This window comes from Vombatus ursinus, unplaced genomic scaffold (assembly GCF_900497805.2).
Source record: "Vombatus ursinus unplaced genomic scaffold, bare-nosed wombat genome assembly UNPS02014818.1, whole genome shotgun sequence".
NCBI classification, from domain to species: Eukaryota; Metazoa; Chordata; class Mammalia; order Diprotodontia; family Vombatidae; genus Vombatus; species Vombatus ursinus.
The window spans coordinates 1,134,555-1,157,741 of record NW_020954596.1 but is presented as its reverse complement, the minus strand read 5'-3'; the positions used below and the strand labels follow the sequence as shown (position 1 = coordinate 1,157,741).

The window sequence follows — 23,187 nt, the reverse complement described above, 5'->3', positions numbered from 1 at the left end:
GGTTTACAATTACTAGCTCATTTTTATCCTCACAACAACCCTGCAAGGTAGGTACTTTTATTATCCCTATTTTACAGATGAGGAAAGGGAGGCAGGATTTGAATTTAGGTCTTCCTGACTCAAGTCATCTACCTACAATGGGGAAGTTCCTTTTTTTTTTTTTATCTCTAGATAAACCTTGCTGAAGCTAACAAAGGTAAAGTCATTCCGTTGACCTCACAGAATAGTTTGAAGATAGGAATAAAATGTTTCAGAAATAGTCTCAGGGCTTCCCTTTATTGTTGTCCATTGCATTGGAAAACCATAAAGGCCATTCAAAATGGTAGGGTCACTAGGACCCAAGCGGAGAGAAAGTGAGAAATACCACAGTTGCTGCTATGGGGCTTCAAACCAGTAGGCCAGCAAAGGTCCTATTAAGGATGTTGGGAGGAGGGGGTTGGCTGCTTGTCTGTCTCAGATCATCTCCCCCAAATTCCAGCTTTTGGAAACTTATAAAAATTTAAAACTGCACTTTTGGGACACCCTGTATTCGCACTTATTGTCTCCCAGCTCCTCCTCTCCCCTTCTCATCCTCCCCCAAATACAGGCTTTTTGAGACAGGCAGGAGCTGTGTCATTTGTGTCTTTATATGTCAGCACCTAGAACATATCACACTTGTAATAAATCTGCCTGGCACTATTCACCAGGCACTGTGCTAAACAATGGGGATATGAAGAAGGATAATAGATAGTTCCTGCTCTCAAGGCCCTAATGGGAGAGACATGTGGACAACTATGTATAAAGAAACTACATATAAGTTGGAAATAATTAACAGAAAGAAGACACTAGAATTGAGGGGGGATTGCAAAATGCTTTCTGAAGAAAGTGGGATTTTAGCTGGGACTTGAATGGAGCCAGGAGGCAAAGCTGAGGACTGAGTGTATTCCAGGCATAGGAGACAACCAGTGAAAAGCCGGGGTTGGGAGATAGGAGTGTCTTGTTTGAGGAATAGGAGACCCATGTCACTGGATCATAGAGTCCTGGGCAGGATGGGGGATGGGCAGTGGAAGAAAACTGTAAGGTGTGTGTAGGGTGGTTATGAAGGGCATTTAATGACAAACAGGGCTTTATATTTGATCTTGGAGGTGATAGGGAACCAATGGAGTTTAATGAGAAGGGGGGTGACCTGGTCAGACCTGAGCTTCTATGGAAGATTTATGTGACAACTAAGTGGAGGATGGATTGGAATGGGGAGAATCGTGAGGCAGGCAGACCCACCAGCAGGCTATTGCAATATCCAGGTGTGAGGTAATGAAGACCTGTACTAGGGTGGTGGCATTGTCAGAAGAGAAAAGGGGGCACATGTGAGAGATATTAAGCAGGCAAAATTGATAGACCTTGGCAATAGAATGAATATGGGGGGAGAGGAGAATGAAGAGTTGAGGCTTATACCTAGGTTAAGAGCCTGGGTGACTGCAAAGATCATGATGCCCTCAACAGCAATAGGGAAGTCTGGAAGAGAGAAGGGTTTGGGGGGAAAGATGAGTTCAGTTTGGGACATGTTGAGTTTAAACTGTCTATGGGACCTCCATTTTGAAATGTTCAATTGGCAGTTGGAGATGAGTTTGGAGGTCAGCAGAAAGGTTGGGGCTGGACAAATAGATCTGAGAATCATCTGCATAAAGGTGATAATTGGATCCATGGGAGCTGATGAGATCACCAAGTGAACTTGTATAGTAGAGGGAGAAGAGAGCCCAGGTATCCCTCTGGTATGCTACTCATGGGTGGTGGGTATGACTTGAATGAAGATCCAGCAAAGGAGACTGAGACGTGGTCAGATGGGTAGGAGAAGAACCAAGGAGACAGTGGTGCCAAAAAACCTAGAGAAGAGGATATCAAGAAGAGGGTGGCTGCTGTGTCAGACAAAAGCTACAAGGGCAGCTAGGTGGGCAGTGGATACAGCACCGGCTCTGAGTTCAAATCCAGCCTCAGACCCATAATACTTTCTAGCTGTGTGACTCTGGGCAAGTCACTTGCTAAATCATTTAAAAAAAAAAGCTACAGAGAGGTGAAGAAAGATGAGGATTGAGAAAAGGCCATTAGATTTCACAATCAAGAAATCATTAATAACTTTGGAGAGAGTAGTTTTAGTTGAGTGAGGAGGTAGGAAGCCAGAAAGTAGGGAGTTAAAATGAGAGAACAAGGAAAGGAAGTGGATGCACCTATTATGGATGGCCTTATCAAGGAATTCAGCCATTAAATGGAAGAGAAATATGAGACAATAGATTGCGAGGCTGAATGGGTCAAGTGAGGATTTCTTGAGGACGGAGGAGACATGTTTGTAGGCAGCAGGGAAGAAGCCAACAAAAATCTTATTGAAGATAAGCATCAAGGAGGGGAAGACAGAGGGAGCACTTTGCTAGAGAAGATGGCATGGAATAGAATCACTGTGCATGTTGAGGGGCTTACCTTGGCAAGGAGAAAGGCCACCTCTTCATTCGACACAAGGGTGAAGGAAGAAATAGCAGCAGAAGGTATCTGGGTGATATGAGATGAAGCAGAAGGGAGAAGTGGGAGCTTTTGGCAAATGGCCTGAATTTTCTCAGTAAAATATGAGTCAAAGTTCTAAGTTGAGAGGATGGAGAAGGGGTAGCCCCTGGAGGTTTGAAAAGGGATGAAGAGGTTTCGAAGAGTCACTGTGGTGAGAGAGACAGTGAGTTAATTAGGGAGGTTCAAAAGGATCGCCTTTAGGCAGTTGGGACACAGTTGAGGTTATGCAACATGAATTTGTAGTGGACCCAGTCAGCAAGGTTTCGTGATTTCTTTCCGGCTTCATTTAGCAGTATGTGTGTAGAAATAAAGGCAGCAAATGATGAGAGTGATCCAAGGCTGAGGACTGGCAGTACGATAAGGGGGCAAGGGATCAGTGTAGTATTGAATTGCTTCACCAAAAGGTCAAGATGGGAAAAGAGAGTGTAGCTAATATAGGGGTGATGGTCTGGGAGAGAACTAAGGGGTAAAAGGATTAGCGTTCACAGTCTGGATGAATAATAGGGTTTGGGGTTTTAAAACAGTAACAGAAGTGGGAAACAAGAGGCTGTGATCAGAGAAGGGAATTTCAGAGTTCATTACATGGAGGTGAAACATATGTAGGCAATGGCATGATCAAGAGTATGGCCATCTTTGTGTATGGCTGGGGGATGGAGGAGCAGGTCACGTGGAACAGGTAAGTCGAGGAATTGTGAAGTTAAGGTGTTCAAGGGAATATAAACACGTATGTTGAAGTCTTCTCATATGAGGGCAGCAGTTGGAGAGGAGAGAAAGACTAGACACCAGGTAATGAACTCATTGAAGAAAGAAGGGGAGTGTCCTGGAGATGTAAACAACAGCTACCAGAATGTTGATTGGGCGGTAGACAAGAATAGGTGAAGCTCAGGGAAGAGGTCATTGAGTGATGGTGGCAGAGGGACAACCTGGAAGTGGTGATGCAGAGGACTGAATATTCCAATTCTCTCACCTCAACCAGTGAGGGGAGGGGAGGAATGAGTTAAAAGCTCGGTTGTTCCAGGCAGCTAGGTGGTGCAGAGGATAGAGCTCTGGCCTGGAAGTCAGGAGGACCTGAGTTCAAATCTGGTCTCAGACATGCAACACACAACTCGTACTAGCTGTGTGACCCTGGGCAAGTCACTTAACCCCAACTGCCTAGCGAAAAGCAAAAAAAAAAAAAAAAAAGCTCGGTGATTGCTAGAAAAGGCCATTAGAGAGGCTGTGTGTGTCATCAGGAAGGAGTCAGGTCTCAGTAAGAGACAGAAGATGGAAGAAGTGGGAAAAGATGAAAATATTAAGATTTTTTTGTGTTGTTGTTTTTTTTTTCTTTTTGCCTATAGACCAGGCATTCTAGAGAATACAATGGAAAGGGTATTTAGCTTTAGGGTGGGACATTTTGGCAAGGGAGATGACCCGATTGAGGGAAATGGGATTAAGGGATGAGGCAGCGGGGTATTGGAGAATGGGTTTTGAATTATGACCTACAGAGGTTCAGAATCATTGGGATGGGGAGGGTATGACCAAGGGGATTGATTAATCTTGACTGCCATTGACTTGTCAGGCAAATTTTCTTTTTGGAGGAGGAGGGTCTCAGTCGCCTCTTCAGTAAATGAGTATATTAATACTTCATTAATATACTATTAATACTATTAATATCTCACTTCTCTGCCAGAGGTAAGATAAAGATCAAAGAGGAACTTCCTGAAAAGCTCCTAGACAAGACCTTGGCACTAGGATAACAAAGAATGAGTTCTACTTAAATAAGAGATTTCTAGGCAGAAGGTAAGCACGACTTCAAATGAATCCTCAGTAACACCCAGACAAAATCAGGGGCTGGGGCCAAAGGCACAAGCCTGAAAAATCATCCCCTATCCAAAGGCTGACTTCAGAGAGCAAACCACTTAGCCTAGCTCACTCTTTCATCCTCCCCAAAGACAGTGATAAATTGCTTGCCAAAGTAAGGGTTATGAAGAGATAATCACAATGCCTACTATCTCCCAGGAAGGCATTCTTGGAAAGGAGTTCAGCTCTTCCTAGGAAACTCTTCTTTGCCCTCGAGGGGAAGGTGTACTCCAGCAAGATCAAACCAAGAACTGGCACTTTGAGCTTCCTAGTCCTAGCGTCAGAATCCTGGTTAGAAGATGTGTCTATTTCCTTGGAAAAGATGAAATGCCTAAATCCCAAGATACTCAACTAAAAAACAAAACAAAACTCACTCCTCTTCCTCTCACTTTCAATGTTTCCTCTCCGTCCTCCCTCACCCATCCCCCAATCCCATTCCACACTAGAAAGTCACTGACCCCCTTCCACTTCTACCCCCCAAATCCTAATCTCATGCTTACAACACAGGTCATTTCCTTTCCAAAAAATTATCTGGTTTTCTAGCCTAAAGACTGAGAGAGGTGTTCAGGAAGAAGTGTTGACATCCAGGAAAAATTAAGCAAAGAGGATGTCTAGGGCAGGGACTCCCACCTGACTTTCTTTTCACTTGAAGAGTGATAATGGAAGTTTCTGATCTGCTCTGGGTATTGTTCCAGCATACCATTATCACATTCCTATAAACAGAACCTCCCCAAAAAGTGACAGGATCACCAGAATAATAAAGGACAGGCTGACAAAGAAGTCAGACTTCTAATGCTGGCTAAGCTGGGGTGGGAATGATCTTAAACTTTCCCTAACCCCTCTTAGCATCAAAGATACCTTTGAGGCCACCAAGTCTCACTCACTTCTCATTTTATACATAAAGGAACTGAAGTCTAGGGATGCTTTGGGACACATGGGTAATAACAGAGATGAGATCTGGACCTAGGTCCTCTGACTTAGCTAGTATAAGTGAACCTGGGCAAGTCACTTAACCTCAGTTTGCCTTAATCCACTCAGGAAAACCAGGCTTTGATAAAGCCCATTGGGATTCAAATGGAGCTACCTGACTATGCCTTTAAAACCAAATCACTCTGGCTTTCACCGATTGGCCAGTAATAGGTCCCAACCCAAGCCTTAGTTATTTTATTTGGATTTTGATGGCTCACAGAGAGTGTAAATAGCAATTGTTTCTGTTCAGTTCAGTAACTCTGAGGGTCTTCCCCTTCTAGACTTAGTCTTTCATGAAAGCAAACTAGGCCATCTTTGCCTCCATTCTCACATAGGCTTTAATTATTGAATAGGGTTGCCTCAAACTGAGACCTGGGAAAGACCTTGGCTTAAAAAGGCCAAGGTCTCCCACTGCATCTGGGGCCATTGCCAGTTGTCTTGACCTGTCCAGCCACTGGACTCCAATGACTCTAGAGGAGAGAGTAAGGACTATAACTTTGCTCAGCTCTGACTCACTTAAAATACAATTCACTTGCAAGTCAGATAGAACCCTCGAGATATCATTGGTCTTCTTCATGATAACACTGGTCTTGTTTGAGAGCAAAGGATAAAGTAGAGAAGGAAATGGGAAAACCACTCCACCAGTATCTCTGCCAAGAAAACTCCATGGATAGCATTGGTGGGCAGTGGTCCATGGGGTCATGAAGAGTCGGACATGACCTAACAACAACAGAAACAAAAACCTTTGACTCCAGGGACAGGGCCCTCCCATCCCACCATTCTGCCTCCTCATCACTTCTATATCAGGAGTTCTCAGCTATTTTTGAGTCATGGGCCCCTTTGGCAGTCTGGTGAAGCCTATGAAGTCCTTCTCCAAATCATGTTTTTAAATGCATAAGATAAAATTCATAGGATTACAAAAGAAACTGAGTATATTTAAACACAGTTAAGAACCCCTGCTCTAGATAAAGGCAATCAATATGAATAGACAGGGGGTTCAGATGGGGGGCAGATGTGAAACTCCCCAGGACTAAGCTTTACCTTGTTTAGGCTCTAGACACAAAAGTATCCTAGTCACAATCTCTCTCTTGGACTCAAACCCACTGGAGCATCTTCCCTCTGAAATAGTCTTCCATTTACTCTGTATATATGTTGTTTATGCAGAGTCATTTGCATATTGTCTCCCTTATTAGAATGGGAGCTCCTTGAGGGGAGGCAAGGATCATAAGGATTGTAGAGCATCCCAGAACACTACAGGACCTCCTCAACGGGATCCATGGTCATTCAAATGACATCAGTATAGTGATCCACACTGGGAAAACCAAGTGAATGAAAAATACCGATCACCATGATAATGATGGGAAGTTAACCAGGCAGCCTATTTAAGTAGTACATCATTGTGTGTCTGTGTGTGTGTGTGTGTGTGCGTGCGTGCGCGCGTGCATTTTTATACAAGGTACACCAAAAGCCTTACTAGTTAAAACTGCTCTAAGACTTTTAGGATACCCTGTAGATACATATCTATATCTCCATATGCTACATACACATTTATATATGCAATAAACACCCATCTATAGCTATATAATATACATATATCTATAATGCAACATGCACATATATATCTATATATTGAACATACACATATCTACATATGCAGTATAAATATATGCACATCCATATATGCAATATATACAACTAACATACTGACAACATACATACATCTATAGATTTAACACAGATGTACATCTAGATATGTATTTATACCTATTTATGGATGAATAATATATGTGCATGTCTGTCTATATAGGCATACCTGTATCTATATCTACCTATATACACACAGAGATATCTACATATACATTATGTAATATACATTAATATACAGTGTACATATACATTAATGTAGATCTATATGTGTATGTATACCTACATGTATATGTATATCCATATGCTTAGAATAGTTATATCTGTATATGTATAGAGATATGTGTCTATCTGCCTATATGTTTAAATATATCTGTATGTATATGCATCTGTTTGTGAATATATATACCTATATGTGTATATATACATGCAATATACCTATCTATGCATATAGCTATGTATGTCTATTTATGTATATACAGATGTGTGCATGTCTATGTATGTATGCCTATATGTATGTATATTATTTAGTATATATACCTTTATGTCATATATATTTACACATGTAGGATTTTATATGTATGTATATCTATACATATCACATACATATATATCTATACAAGTATGTGTAGAGATATCTATATCTATCTATATGCATATATATGCATACACACACATACTTGATACTCATTACAGATGAGCAATCATCCAGAGCTGACTATAAGGACATAGGGATGGATTATACTTGGGAAACTGAATAGCAGATTCCATGAAGCCAAGTGCCTAGCTCTAGGAAAAATTCATCTTTCTCACATTAGTCTTTTCTTACTGATGTTGGTCTGTTCTCTGCCTTTGGTCACAGCTTCTCTCTCCAAACTCAAAAGAGACTTTTTATCTTCCTCCAATCCCTTCTATTTAAGTCCCTTCATGTCTGGTTTATGTTCCTCCTCAAAAAAAGTACTGACTGTGGGACCCTGGGGAAGTAACTCAGTGTCTCTCAGACCCAGTCTCCCCATCTGCAAAATAGGAGTAATAGCAGTATCCGCCTCACAAGGTTGCTATGAGGAACAAACAAGACAAAATATGTAAAGTTTGCATATTTTTTTGCATATATATTTGCAAACCTTTAAGTGCTAGAAAAGGTGTCCCAAAAGTCTTAGTGAAGTTTTAAGGTATCAAAGTTTAAAACTGCATCAAGACTTCTGGGGCTCACTATATAAATGTTAGTTATTATTGCCAGTGCTTAGTATCATCCACTGCACATAATATATGGTTCAAAATGTTTCTTGAATTGATTTCAGAATCAAAACTTCATGAGATTCACTAATGATGAATAAAAGTAAGCTTGAAACATATGATCAATAATATGGTAATATTCCCTTCTTTCTTCCCTTTAGAAATGGCTAAACAGACATTAATCAAGGGCCTACAGGCTTGTGATCTTAGGCAAGTCACTTAACCTCTCTCAGCCTCACTTCTGTCATCTGTAAAATGGAGATAACAACAGCACCTACCTCACCAGGTTGTGACCACCAATTGAAATAACATTATTACAGGGGAAATTTTAATAAAAATTAATAAAAGGAAATAAAAATTATAACAACATATACTAACTAATATCCTGTGATCAGAATAGTACTTGGGAAGATTAATCAGGCAACACCAAGAAGAAATGGATTGCAGAAAGGGATAAAAGGGATCAGTTGGGAGGTTATTACTAGCCTATTAGAAGATATAGATGTCTTGAGCTACATTGGTTGTAGTGGGAGTGGTGAAAAGATCAATTAGAAGTTTAGGAAAGAGAATCATAGAGCTGGAAGGGACCTTATAAGTCGAGTTCAACTTCCATTTTGCAGATAAGGAAATGGGTCCAGAAGGGCTACGTGACTTATCCCAGGTTACATAGCAATATGGCCAAAATTTGAACCCAACCCTTCTGATCCCACAGTGTTCTTTCTCCTTCATATCCTCCATCTGGTTACCTTCATCGACACTACTGGCTTTTTCATCAGGCACTTAGAAATACAGGACTGAGTTGCCAGGGAGAGGTTGGATAAAAAGCTAAGATTTGGGAGTCATCCACACAGAAGTGATAACTGAAGTCACAAGGATGGATGAGATCACAGTGTAGAAGAGAAGAGAAGAGAGACAAGAACAGATGCCCTGGGAGGGCAACCACTGGAAAAGGGCAAGAGCAGTGCACTAGGTGATCTCTTAAAACTCTCTTTCAATTCTGAATCCTATGGCCCCATAACCAACAGCCAAGAGAAGAAACAAGAGTGGTCACAGACCTAGGAAGAGAACTGCCAGAGTTCAGAGTCGCAGAAGCCTCAGGAAAAGAGGCGTCAAGAGGGTGGGTAGACCAAAACGACTGAGGGAAGTAAGGAATGCTCCAAGGTCAGAGAAAAAAAAGACCATGGGATTTGGCAAGAAGGAAGCTGCGAATGCCCTTGGACAGACCTGTTTCAGTTAGTCATGGAGAGAGAAGCCATATTACAAGGGATTAGGGAGTGACTAGCGGTGAAGGCAGCACATGTAGATGACCTTTTCTACAAATCCTGGTCCCTAATTCAATTCTCTTTCCACTGCTATAGTCTAAAGCCAAATGCAAATTGTTTTTATTATTATTTACATTTTTACCTTATTCATAGACTGCTACCCACTGGCCCAAAGGATCTCAAGTTGATGTAAATTTTTATTAGAGGAATAAGGAAGTATTTTTCTATGAAGGTTATTAACATTCAGAGGAGAGGATCTCAGATAAGAATCCAATAAATAAAAAGTAGTTTAACTTTTTTTCTGCATTGAGATACATACAAAAACATTCTACTGTCTGCTTTTAAATTAAGACAAAGGAACATAAAACTATTGAATAAATGTAACAAATAATTAAAAACTTGTTTCAGTTCTATAAAATAGCCAAGAATTAAAGGACAGTTGGCAGAGTTGAATAATGGAGTGCTAGGCTTGTAGGAAGCAAGATGTGGCTTCAATTTTGTTTCTAACAAGCTGTGTGACCCTACATAAGTCACTTGACCTCAGCCTGTTGGCTTCAGGAAGTTTCCTAGGGTTTATTTACTGAATCTAGCCTCAGACTGCTAACTTACTTAAACTCTTCCAGGCTCGGGCAGCTGTCAAGACTCAATTATGGATTATCAACCAAGCCTTTACTGAGCTCCTTCTGTGCTAGGCACTGAGTAAAAGTACTGAGAAGTTGCACATCTCCATTAACAGGAGTTGCGATGCCCCCAAGCTCTCCATGGGGATGAAATCTAGTCCAAAATGATATTCCTAAACCACAGGCCACTCCCTAAGCCACAAGTCATATCCCTAAACCATCAATCAACTCTAGGGTCTCCCTATTACTTCTAGGTCCAAATATAAACTCCTCAGTTTGGCATTTAAAGCACATTTATTAAAGGGTCATAGCATTATCATCATATTATCATATCATTTTATCCTCACAACCCTGGGAGGCAGATGCTATTATTACCCCCATTTTACAGATGAAGAAATTAAGGCAGGCAGAGGTAAAGTGACTTACCAGCATCACACAGCTGGTAGGCGTCTGAGACTGGATTTGAACTCAGGTCTTCCTGACTCTAGGTCCAGTATCCCACCCAAGGTTTCGGCTGGTGGCACAGTGAATAGAGTACTGGGCTTGGAGTCAGGAGGACAGGAGATTGTCCTACCTCGACAAGGTTGATGTGAGGATTAAATGATATTTGTAAAATAAAAAGTTGCTTAGCAGTGTGCCCGGCATATAGTAGGCGCTACAGCAATGCTCATTCCCAGCCACACGCAACATCTTAGTTTTCAGTAAAAACTCTTCATGCATCTGTAAGCCATGAAGTTTTATTGCAGGCTCTCGAGTGCACACTTCTTACTTATCCGAGATCTCCCGCTCGTTGGTATGGTTACTTCCTCCACCTGAGCAGGAGCAGACTGGGATTGTGAGCCGATCCACCTGACTGAATTCCAGTGCCAAAGGGAGCTGAAAGGTCAACCCGGGGCAAAACACCGCCTCTCATCGTCTCACTGCCTCTCACCCCCTACCTGGGCGGACCGCCGCCTACCTGGCCCGGCCGGAGCTTGCCCCGTTCTTCTGGCCAGCAACCAAACTTGGGGCGACCCTCCGGGCTGGGGGCGCAAATTGGCTGTTAACCATCCCGTCCCACACCCCCAACCGGTGACCAAGGTCTGGGCGGGCTTGGCAGAGTCCCACAGGGTCACCTGCTCCGCGGGGCCAGCGGAAGGCTCTGCGGATCCCAGATAGGCTCGCCTCTGCCTTTGTCCTTGCCTTCGCCCTTGCTTACTGCCCCCAGCCCCACGCACGGTCCGGGGTGCGCTCAGGCGCTCTTTCCCAAGAGCCCGACTCCGTGTCCTCCGTGGGGAAAGAAGCTGCGCGCGAGTCCTCGGCTCCCGCAGGCCTGGGCAGGAGGCGGGACAGATACTGACCTGGCTCCCGCGAGCGCTTCGCTGACCGGATCGAGTGCGTCCCCCGAGCTCAGGGCGGCCGGCTCCTCGGAGCAGCGGGAGAGGAGCGCCCCAGCGCAGCGCCATAGGGCTCTGGGACAGCCGGCCACTGCTCCTCCCACGTGACGGAGGCGGGGACCAGCTGGGGAGGGGGGCGGGGGCGGGGATGGCCGGCCCAGGAGCTCCGGGTGACCCCTCCCGCGCCCTCTCGCCGCCCTTGCGTCCTTGGCCTCCCGGGCTTGCCAGCCCGTGACCCGGCCCAGGTCGCCCCCTCCCTCGCTCTCAGCAGTCTGGCTCCCATCTATAAATTCGTCCATCTATCAGTCCCTCCCCGACTTGTCCTGCACTGCCGAGCCCTCGGCGACGGCTACGACGTCTCCAACTTTCCCATCCTGGAGCAGCTGGCAGCGGGCTGGCCTCGACCGCGCTCTGGGGATCTGGAGGGGGTAGCTGGCCTGGTGCTGGCCTGACTACCGGCCAGGGATGAAGCTCCCCTCCTTTGGGAACTCCCCAGGTCTGACGGTCCTCCTAGGAAAAGCGAAACCACTTTTCCATTCGTATCTCTCTAGTGGTGCACTCTCCCATCCTCCTGGGTAGGCTGAACCCCCTGCTCCTAAACAGGAATGAAGAGGTTTCGAACAGGGTGTGTGGGAGGGGGTGGGGGGGGGCAGTTACAGCAGAACTGAAGCTCAGAGAGGTTAAGAGTCGCCCAAGGTCACCCAGGTAGTGAGTGGCAGCTCTGGCACTCATGACCCATCTCCTCTGACTCCAAATCCAGCGCCGGCTTCCAGGCCAGTTAACTCTTCGTCCTCACTCTTTCTTCCCTAAAATTAATAAAATGCAAATATCCAGTAATTTTCTAAGCAAATTTTCAGAAGTAAAAAGTGATGGAAAAACCTTTAACTAAAGGGAAATGCTTAGCCTTGTGACTCAACTCATTAATTTCACCCTCAATTTTAAATGTGTCTAAACCCTACCAGGTGGTAGAAGGACTTAAAATGAATCTTTCCTAAAAACTAGGATGATTTGAAATGCTATGTAGTAAAGTGTTTTATAGACTTTATGTAGTAAAGTGATTCCTAATGAGACCACTGGCCTTAACAGCTTCTACCTAGATTATAATCAATTTTTACCTTCAAATCGTTAGTGGTTGGGAAAGCCAGGATAAAAGGTTTCTGGCTCCCTCTGGAGGTTAATGCATTCAACAATCCAAGTGTTTACTCGAGGCAAGCAAGTCAAATTATGAACAAGTATTTATTATGTACTTAACTATCCACCGGGCACTGTTCCAGGATACCTGAGGGGACAAAGAGAACTTACTAGGACTTGCCTTCATTCAGGATCAGGATCATTAATTATCATTGTTGTTCAGTCATGTCTACCTCTTTATCACCCCATTTGGGGTTTTCTTGGCAAAGATACTGTAGTGGTTTGCCATTTCCTTCTCTAGCTCATTTTACAGATGAGGAAACTGGGGTAAACAGGGTGAAGTGACTTTCCCAGGATCACACAACTAGTAAGTGTCTGAGGCCAGATTTGGACTTGGGAAGATGAGTCTTCCTGACTCCAGGCCCTTTGCTCTATCCACTTCACCTCCTAACTGCCCCATTAATTATCAATGTGATTCAAATAGCAGTTCTTTCAGGGACTTCTTATAGGTGTCTCCAGGCCTACAACAGGGAGCCCCAGGAGAACTCTAGTCATCAAATATTTAATGAGTGCTTACTATGTGCTCGGCACTGTGCTAAGTGCTAGAGCTATAAAGAAAGGTGAGAACAGTCCCTGTCTTCAAAAAGTTCATATTTTAATGGGGTAGAGGAGATAATGGAATAGTAAATAACTAGGTTCATGCAAGGTATAAACAGATTAAGTGGAAGACAATTTGTACAAGGAATTCGTTAGTTACCAAAGCCCCTGGAGGTACCTCCTAGGCAGTATTTTTAGTAAAGAATGGGGGGAAAAAAAAGATCCCAATGATAAAATCTTTTAAGATTGACAAATAGCTTTCCTCACAATAATCCCAGGAGAAAGGTAGCATCAGCATTATTTCTATTTAAAAGAGAACCAACTAAAAAAGAAAAAAGAGACAACTCATTAAGCACATAAACAACATTTTAAGGCCTGTAAAGTGTTCCACAAAAAGGATTTGAATCTCACAACAACCCTATGGTCAGCACTACTGATACTAGTATCTCCATTTTCTATATAAGGTAAATGAGGCCCAGATGAGGCCAAGCATTTATTAAGCACTTACTATGTGCCAGGCATTGTGCTAAGTATTGAGGATACAACTACAGGGAAACAAGATTCATATTTTCTCTCTCTCTTTCTCTCTCTCTCTTTCTGTCTTAAGCAGATTACATTCTAGTAGGGGAAAACAAAACATAAAGGGGAAGTGGATGATGAAATTGTTGAGAGTGAGTTGAGCTGGGAAGAAGTGAGCCTGACTTGGGCCTCTCATGAAATCATAATCCAGGCTGGAGAATCACCCATCAGAGCCACCTCCAAGGCAGACCGATCTTGAGGAAGACGAGGCTGCTGGTGAGGAGTTGGAGCAGTCCACAGAGTCAGCCAAGTTGGGAGATGTAAGGTGACTTGTCCACCATCACATGGGTAACATTCCCTATGGGAAGGAAAGGTGCCCTTGGAAGTCCTCAGGAGGGGAAGAGATTGGTCAGAACCTGGATGCTGGCTCAGTCTATAACCCCTACATACAGATTTCAAATTTCCCTGTTTCCTTTGTCTTGAGGAGCTAACCCTTCATGCCTATTGGTTTTCGGGCCCAGGCAGCAGAGAGGGATGCACAATGTGGAATGGGGTTTCCCATCTGCCATGTAAGCCAGCAGTAGCAGACCTTGAGAGTTGCTCTCCCTAGTTGCTGACCACAGAGGACCCTATCTCTATCTTCAGTAATAGATGGTGCCAGTGCTGAAAGCTATACAGGGAGGTGAGTCAGATCCAGAGAGCAGGATAATAATATTAGACACCAGTACACAGAGGCAGGATGGGTTAGATAGCTGGGATCTGGAAGCCTTTGAAATCCTTATCCATTGGTGAAAGTGAGAGGGTGATAGCTTTTCATTCCCTTCCTTTCTTCCCTGATTTTTCTTGATAAAGTCTGAACTTGAGGCTGGGTCTACATATATACACACATACACACACATACATACATGCGTACATACACACATAAATACATATACATCCCTCTTGCTTGTGCTATTTCAGTTACCTATGGATTTGGGGAGCACGTTGGGCATATGCTCCACTTTCTTCTGTACTCAATATATTATGTGGCCATTAATAAATTGAGTGACTGTATTCTGTGAACATGGTGCAGTTATCCTCCTGAGTTCAAATCAAGCCTCAGACTCTTCCTAGCTATGTGACCCTGGACAAGTCATTTCACCCTGTTTGCCTCAGTTTCCTCATCTGCAAAAAAACCTGGAGAAGGAAATAGCAAACCACTCCAGTACCTTTGCTAAGAAAACCCCAAATGGGGTTATGAAGAGTTAGACACAACCGAACAACAACAGACTTCTGTGAATATCTATGCGTGTGTTGTCCTGAATGAAATAAAGTCCAGATTTGGGGTGAAGTGGTACCATCAGTTTTTAAATTATGATCTATGTTCCATCATGCCAAATCTATATTCAGAATCCAACCAAAGTGGGTTTTAACATAGAGGAAGCTCAGTGGTACAGTATAGAGTATTGATCCTGGAGTTAGAAAAGCTGAATTCAACCCTACCTTGGGGGGGGGGAGGAACCCCTGGCAAGTTACAACTTCTGCCTCAGTTTCCACACCTGTAAAACCATGATAATATTAGTACCTACCTTCCAGGATTGTTGTGAGGATAAAATGAAATCATATTTGTAAAGCTCCTCACAAATCTTAAAGTATTTTATAAATGCTAACTATCATCATCATCATTATTAACTGTCTAGTGGTTTAGTAGGTGACTTGTTGGTATGGCTATGTTGCTTGGCAGGTGGCTTGAATATAGCACCACCTAGTGGTCAGTTCAAATATCTCAACCCTTTACTGGGTAATTAATACAATGAAATTACCTTTTTCTGTAGGTTTAAGAAAGACAGCATCCAAGTTTGTGCGAGCCTCTGCTACTGCTACCACAATACCCTTTTTTTGGTTTTTAAAAGGCAATCCGGGTTAAGTGACTTGCCCAGAGTCTCACAGAAAGTGAATGTCTGAGGCCAGGTTTGAATTCAGGTCCTCATGGCTCCAGGGTAGTCATACCATCCACTGCACCACCTAGCTGCCCCTACCACAGTGCTCTTAAGAGTTAAAGGAATCTAACAAGTGCTCATGTTGCCCACAGGTGCCAAATAAGTATCAAAAACACGATGTGAACTCAGGTCAGCTTGACTTCTGGTCCAAGGCTGCCTTACTAAGGAAATTGAGAGACTTCTTGATTGACTAACGAGTAACAACAGCCAGAATTTGAACCCTGGACTTCCGTTTCCAAATCTCTGCTCTCTCCACAGCAGACCTCTGATGGCCGACTGCCTTTCACCCCTTCGAGCTCAAGGCCTTCAGCAAGAAAAAAAAAGGTTGTGACTTGGTTTCATTAGACCTGTTGCATTTCTCTCTTAGTTTTCTGTTTCATTTCCTCATACCAAAAACCACCAAAAGGAAGCATAGAGGTCACTTCTGCTTGGGGTCATCTGAGTTTATCCGAATGTCCCCAAGTTCCTACTATTGTAATGAAGAGGAAAAGACTGGGGTGCTAGAACTGCCAGAGACCAGCATGGGGCAGATTTTAAATTTACCAAAGAGAGCACGACAAAGGAGCACAATAGGTACAGAATGATCAGCTAGTGAGATGCTGTGGGTCATAGAAAGCTTATCCAAAGTAGAGTCTAAACAGCTGTTGTTCTACCTTGAGCTCGTTGAGAGACGAGAGATTGGGTGTTTCATTTAAAAACAGACAAATGAATTTTCGAGATAGAAAGACGTTCAGTGGACTCGAGATCCTGCCTCTAGATGACTCCTTCCAACCCTCCATGAAAGCATCGGTGAAGGGCATTATTGGTCCTATACTGAAGGGATCATAGATTCAGAGCTAAAAGGGACCTTGGAACCCACCCCCTCATTTTACAGATGAAGAATGGGGGCGCACAGAGTTTAAGTGATTTGCCCAGAGTTACACAGCTTAAGTCTGAAGTTGGATTTGAACACAGGTTTTCTTGATTCCAAGTCCAGTATTGTATCTATTACACCACCATGGGCCCTAAAGAGTCTGCTTCCCTATCTGTACATGGTCGAAGAATTCTTCCTGGAATCTTATGGAGCTGACCTTACCCCTCACGAGACTTTGTTCAAGGATCCCTGTTCTTCTGTCTTTTTCTCACCTCTGTATAATATGGCAGGGTCGTCTCCTCTTTTTGCAAACTCTAGACTACAGAAGCTATTTGTTTAAGCAAATATAAGGCTGAACATCATGTCCTAAGTTAGGCTGGTCCTTGGCAAAGAAATCATCTGAAATCTATCTTCATAATATAGTGATTTCTTAAAAATTCATGGAAGAGAGCAGAAGGAATGCCAGAGACAATCAGAGAAGTTAGATAGCTTTGAATTTATTATTCATATTGTATTTAATATGTTCATATTATATTTTAAAAGAAAAGCAATTTGTGCATAATAGAGATTTACAATTCCTTGTACAATCCTTTTTCTGTTCTACTATGGGGGCAGGGAGAGGACTGGGTTCATTGGTTATTTGCTTTGTTAAGCCCATTAAACATCATCTTATTAGATTCAGCCCAATACTGTGGCCTGGTTTTTTTTAAAATCTTGACTCAGCCATCCATTGTGTTGATTATCCTTGCCAACTTTGTGTCATCTGCAAATTTGATAAGCATGCCATCTGTGCTTTTATCCAGGTCCTTGATAAAAATGTTAAATCAGCACAGAGTCAAACACAGATCCCTGCGTTATGCCATTTGAGAATTCCATCTCAGCTGATGTTGATTTGTTAACAATTACTTTTGGAGTCTGACCATTCAATAAGCTCAGAATCCACACGAGTGTCTCATTGTCTAGCCCGCTCGCCTCTTTCTCTTTTCCACTAGAATATCTGTTTTGAGGTGAGATGGGCTTCAAAGCATCTCTCAAGTCACAATATATAGAAGCCTCTTTTCCCTGCTTCTATGTTGGACTTATTCTGTTCTCATACAAATGACACAGTCAGCTCTTGGTGACTCTGACCCTTCCATTCATAATCATTCCTAGGAAGAAACAAAAAACATAAACTACTCTTTTTGATTGGGTGCAAAGCCATATAACAAACCCAGACTGGTGCTATGGTTTTGTAGCACCATCCCAATTCCCACTGACAGAGAGAGTTGGGTCCCCAGTGCACTGCTACTACATGCCTTCAGGGCTATGGGAGTTACCTCTGAGTGGCTGGAGAGGTATCATTTCCAGTACTCTAGATGGTAAACCTCCATTGGTGGCTTTTCCTCCATGATTATCTATTAATATCAATTAGTCAACCAGACTCAATTATCTTATTTATTAAAGTAGTATACTAAGAACAGTCAATACCAAATATCTTCCTCCCCAAAGTTTGTAAGACATTCTTCTACCAGTACATACAGAATCAAGTGGTCTCAAGCTCTGAGGGCACACATGGCAAAGGGGAAACCCGTAACTCATGGAAATTCTCATATTGCAATGTCTTCAGATATTCCCCTTAGTTATAGTAGGTTCCCTACAGACCACTAAATCTTCCATTCCTAACCAAATCAAGACCACATGGGGCTTCCAATTCAGACATTGCTGCTATCTGATGCTGTTCCTGACATTGTAACTATAGGAAGAGGGGAAATCCAAAACCCTTCAGACCTTTTGAAGGTCACAAGATCCTCCTTTGACCAAGGTTGGTGGGGGTGGGGGGGAAGACCAAGGTTGACGTCAAAGTTGAGGAGCTCTCCTCTCTTCCAGGCAATTCCTTTCTTGGCATGGCTCTTTCTCCTCTTCACTGCCACACACTCAAATCTCTTATTCCACCTAGCTTGAAGGTTTTTATCCAGGCCCCAAAGGGCATGATCAAGTCTTTTGGTCAATCTCAACAGACTTTCTGTTATACCTAGTTGAAATGTATTTGATTGATTTAAGGAGGTTTCTAGGTTTTGATCATACCTATTTCTGTTTGATTGAGTTAGTCAATAAACATTCTCACCAGACAAAAGTAATTACTTTGAAGGAGGATGAGGCAATCAGTGGAGCCCCATCCTTACAGTTAATACCAATTGGCCAAAGAACCCCTTAGATTTTTAAGAGGTAAAACTTACAAGTGGTTGTCACAGTCTGTAGACTTGATAGAGAAGTACATTTGCAAGTGACTCCCACAAAGTGATACTCAAAGAAGAGTTGAATAACAGGGATGGAAATGCTTACACCACAAATTAGGAAAGACAAAAGCTTTAGAAAATTATAGTGCCTGCCATCAGACACCACTGTTGTGCTTTCTTTTTTTCAAAAAGCAGTTGAATTAGCAAATTGCACCCAGCTGCTTTCTAAGCAGCCTCTCTCTCTCTCTCTTTGTCTCTCTCTCTCTCTCTCTCTCTCTCTCTCTCTCTCAGGAAGGAGGCTGTAGGGTACTTAGTGCTCTGTGAAGAAGAGAAAGGAGAACAGTTCTAGTCCATATTCTGGGCTACGTTTGCTGGTCCTCTCCTGGAAGCCTGCCTCCACTTTCTGCCTCATATCCCCAGATCAATTTGTGAGTCCTGGGGTCTTCAAAAGAAGGATTGCACTTACTCCTTGAGGACAAGCATCACGGTTTATTCATAATCATGTCTCCTTCACTTTGAAGTAAAGGAACCTGCCCATAGTAAGTACTAAATAATTGTTTGTTGAACCATATGCAACCATAAGATCAAAAGGGATATGAGACCAGAATATAAAAGGTCATATCATTAAAAAAAAATGGGAGAGGAGATCACATGCTTTTCATGACTATGGCTAAGGAAAGAATTCTTAACCAAACAAGGGACGGAAAAGATCATAATGGATAAAACAGACAGTTTTGATGACATAAAATTATAAAGATTTTTGTTTTTTTTTTTTTTAGTGAGGCAATTGAAGTCAAGTGACTTGCCCAGAGTCACACAGCTATGTGTCTGAGGCTGGATTTGAACTCAGGTCCTCCTGACTCCTGAGCTAGTGAGCTATCTACTGCGCCACCTAGCCGCTCCAAGATTATACAGTTTTTGCCCAAATAAAATTAGTAAAGGTAGAATTGGAAGAGAAATAGTAGAATTGGAAAAAATATTTGCATCAAATATCTTCAGTAAAAGTCTGATATCAATGATATATAGGGAATTGACACAAATATACAATACCCAAACCCATTTATTTCTGATTAGATAAGTGGACAGAGGATAGGAAAAGTTTTCAAAAGAAGAATTGTGAACGACCACATAAAAACATCAAAATCCCTAATTATAAAGTAATTGCTAATTAAGAGAACTTTGAGTTTTCAGTTTATATCACACAAATTGGCAAAATTGATGGAAGATTTAATTCTCTGTCAACATATTGTTGGATTGAATTGAATGTTGGAAGGCTTGTGGAAAGACTGGCACCCTGATGTACTCTCGATGGAGCTGTTTATCTTTTTGGATTTAAATTTCTAATTACATAAGAAATGTGACTAATCTGTCCATACCCTTTGACCCAGAGATCCCAATACTAAGGAATATGCCCCAAGGAAACTGAACTCTGAGTAACTGTAAAACCAGTGAAGATTCTAGAAAACAGATAATGAAGCATATCTTTTTCCTAATGGTGATAGTAGAGATACAGGGAACCAATATATTGCAACTACTATGAGATGTTTTCCTGAATTGTTTTTCTCTGTTATAAAGAAGGATTTAATCTGAAGAGGAAAAGTGGGAAATAATTGTGACATAAAGACAAAAGGCAGTAATAAAATGTATTTTAAAAATTAGTGCAGACTTCATGGCCTACCTGGATAATTTGGGAAAATGCAGTTATGATTACCCAAATTCTCATTATTGAACATGAACTTTTAAAAGGTTACATGTGATAATTCAGCCACAATGATCACTAATGAAATGGCATCCAATTTTCTAGGATTAATGGCTAGGAAATTACTCATGTGTCAAAGAAAGTTAAGGCTTATGTGGTTAATCAGTGATTTGGGCACTGGAGACTAACAAACTAGGACATAAAAAGCTGGAAGTCTAATGCTAAAAAGTCTGATGCAGTGAAACGTGGGATGATGTCCACCTTTGTGCCAACTTAGGAAACATTTGCTAAGCAAATTAATTGTGTAAACACAATTTCAGGAGGAATGATTAAATTATTAAGAAAATTAAGTGTTGTGAAGCAATGAACATGGTAACTACATCATTCTTAGCCATTCTTTATCCCCAACCACCTCTGACCTGCTTCCTTTGTTAGCCTCACAATCAGTCAACTGATATCTATTAAGTGCCTGCTATGTGCTAGGCACCGTGCTAATGCTGAGGATACAAAGAAAGGCAAAAAACAGTCTCTGTTCTCAAGGAGCTCATAGTCATCATTGGGAGGATTAATTTCTGTAGAGAATAATCCCACCATACTTGCCAGTACCACTACCAACTACCACCAAAGGACAGGTAAGCCCAATTGTCTCCAGTTGTCTGGGGAACAGTTTCACCCAATGGTTTTGGTTTCAGCCCATTTTTGGAAGCTATAATCCAAGATGGCAACCATTTGGTAATAATTACCAAATGCCAACTGGTGGAATAGACAAGCCAGCCTAGCAACAGGGCAGTCTGGCAGACTGAAGGCAGTATGTGCCAACCAAGTTAAATACCCTCAGCACCTCAACCATCAGCCTCAGCTGCTGAAAAGTTGCCAGTAGCTCCTCAGCAGCCACTCTTATTGAAAGCCCAGAAAAGAAAGTTCTCACCATCGGAGTCTTGGCTGCTGTTAAGTGGCTCAACATTAGAAATGGATATGGTTTTATCAGGAGAAATCACACTAAAGAAGCTGTGTTACCAGATCTGTTTTGCTGTGGGTACCCTAAGAATCATGAAACCTTCCCATCTCACTTGCAACTGTAACCTCCTGTATGTGCTGTCTCCCCGCCATTAGAGTGTGAACTCTTGAAGAACAACGGCAGCCTCAGCTTTTTGTATCCCTTGGACTACACATGTGTTTTTTATTAATTCATTTAGTCACACTTTTATAGTCAAGGTCCAGTTATGTATACTTGCAAGTATAGTAATAAAAATTATATTCCTTTATATTCCAAATGTAACCCAGGCTTATTTGGGCATGCTCATGTCACTTAACATAGAGGCACCCGAGGGACCTTTGAGTCATGTCCAGATTGCCTAACATAGAGACTTCTGTGTCCCCCACCTGTGGGTGGGGGTAGCCTCCCTTGACTAGCTGGGCAGTCAGAAGAGGCCGAGTCTTTAAAAACTGGCCAAACTGAGACAGTTGTGCTTTCTGGCTCATGCTCTTTTCTGCACATACTTTCTTGCTGTGTCTAGAAGGTGAAAATCAAGTTCACCTGCCATATAGCACAAGCAGCATGAATTAGACTATTGAAAGAGGAAGGGCTTCCCTCCCCTGAACTCCCTCTCTTTTACCCTGACTCTAAGAAATGAGCCTGAGTATGTTTGTTTCTGTTCTGTGTCCTTTGTTCTCAGTTTTAAGGCTAGTGGTGACCCTGCTGGACCTGGGAGTTTGAGCCCTGGCAATGTTGGAGCCAGGATTTCAGGTGGGATGTGTAGCCTGCTATAGACAGAGAAGCCCAGAGAATGCCTAGGTCTCAAGCCAGTGGGAGCTACACAGATGAGGACACTTCAGCCCAGAGAGACAAAATGAAAATGAGCTAAGATTGGACCTAGTTCAGAGTTCTAAAGTTCTTCTGATTCCAAGTTTACAAGTCTTAATACTATACCATTTTGGCTTCTGGAGGAAGTGGGTGGTATTTGGAGTAAAGGCAGAGAGATAAGGAGCTTGGGTATAGGAAAAGGCAGTAGGATTCAAATGCACGAGTGGGTTGATTTAAAGACTTTCAAAAGCAGCTGCTTCAGAAGTGAAATGGATGCATATGTTGCTTACACAAACAGAATTATTGTTTAACTCAATTCAGGCAGTGGGAGGAAAAGCTGTGTATTTTCATCCTAAGTGGGATCTCTTGGCTTCATCTGCAGAGGGATTCATTCGTTCAACAGGTATTTAACGGGCATCTGGTCTGTGTGGGGCCTTTTGGACATTGACAGAGACGCAAAGATAAGCTCTATTTTCTCTGATGCCTTGAGAGGTGCTATACAAACAATAGGCCCAATACTGTTCAATCTACCCCCTTCTTTCAGTAAAAGGAGGAGGAATAGATAGATCAATAGATAGATAGACAGAGCACGTATTAAATGCTTATATGTGCTGGGCACTGCGCCAAGCACTGAGGATACAAAAACCAGCCAAAAAGAAAGACTCTCCCTGCCTTCAAGGAGCTTACATTCTAATGGGGAAGACAACATATAAATGGGGGCTAAAAGAGAGGAGAGGTACCCATGGAGGGGTAAGGTGAATCAGTCTGGAGAGTCTGCATTGGAGGCAAAAGAGGAGTGCATATGACTGGCTTGGTCACTTCTTCAAATGGAGGTTCTAGTTGGAGGAGGGGATGGTGTAGGCATCTACTAGGGCAAGAAGGTTTCTTGGGGAGAGGGGAAGAAGTCTGGAGAG

The 23,187-nt window shown here is 42.6% G+C and overlaps 1 protein-coding gene across 5 annotated transcripts in view; it reads right to left on the bottom strand.

The window, feature by feature from the left end:
* LOC114023465 (liprin-beta-2-like) overlaps positions 1-11,517 on the bottom strand; it is a 198,018-nt gene extending 186,501 nt beyond the window's left edge. For 3 of the 5 annotated variants that reach the window (XM_027836100.1, XM_027836101.1, XM_027836103.1), the window contains exon 1: positions 11,440-11,516. The gene's annotated coding sequence lies outside the window, so the exon portion shown is untranslated. Of the gene's footprint in view, positions 1-11,439 lie in introns of all 5 variants that reach the window. The other 2 variants (XM_027836096.1, XM_027836099.1) reach the window with 1 other exon arrangement.
* Positions 11,518-23,187: the final 11,670 nt, after the last annotated feature.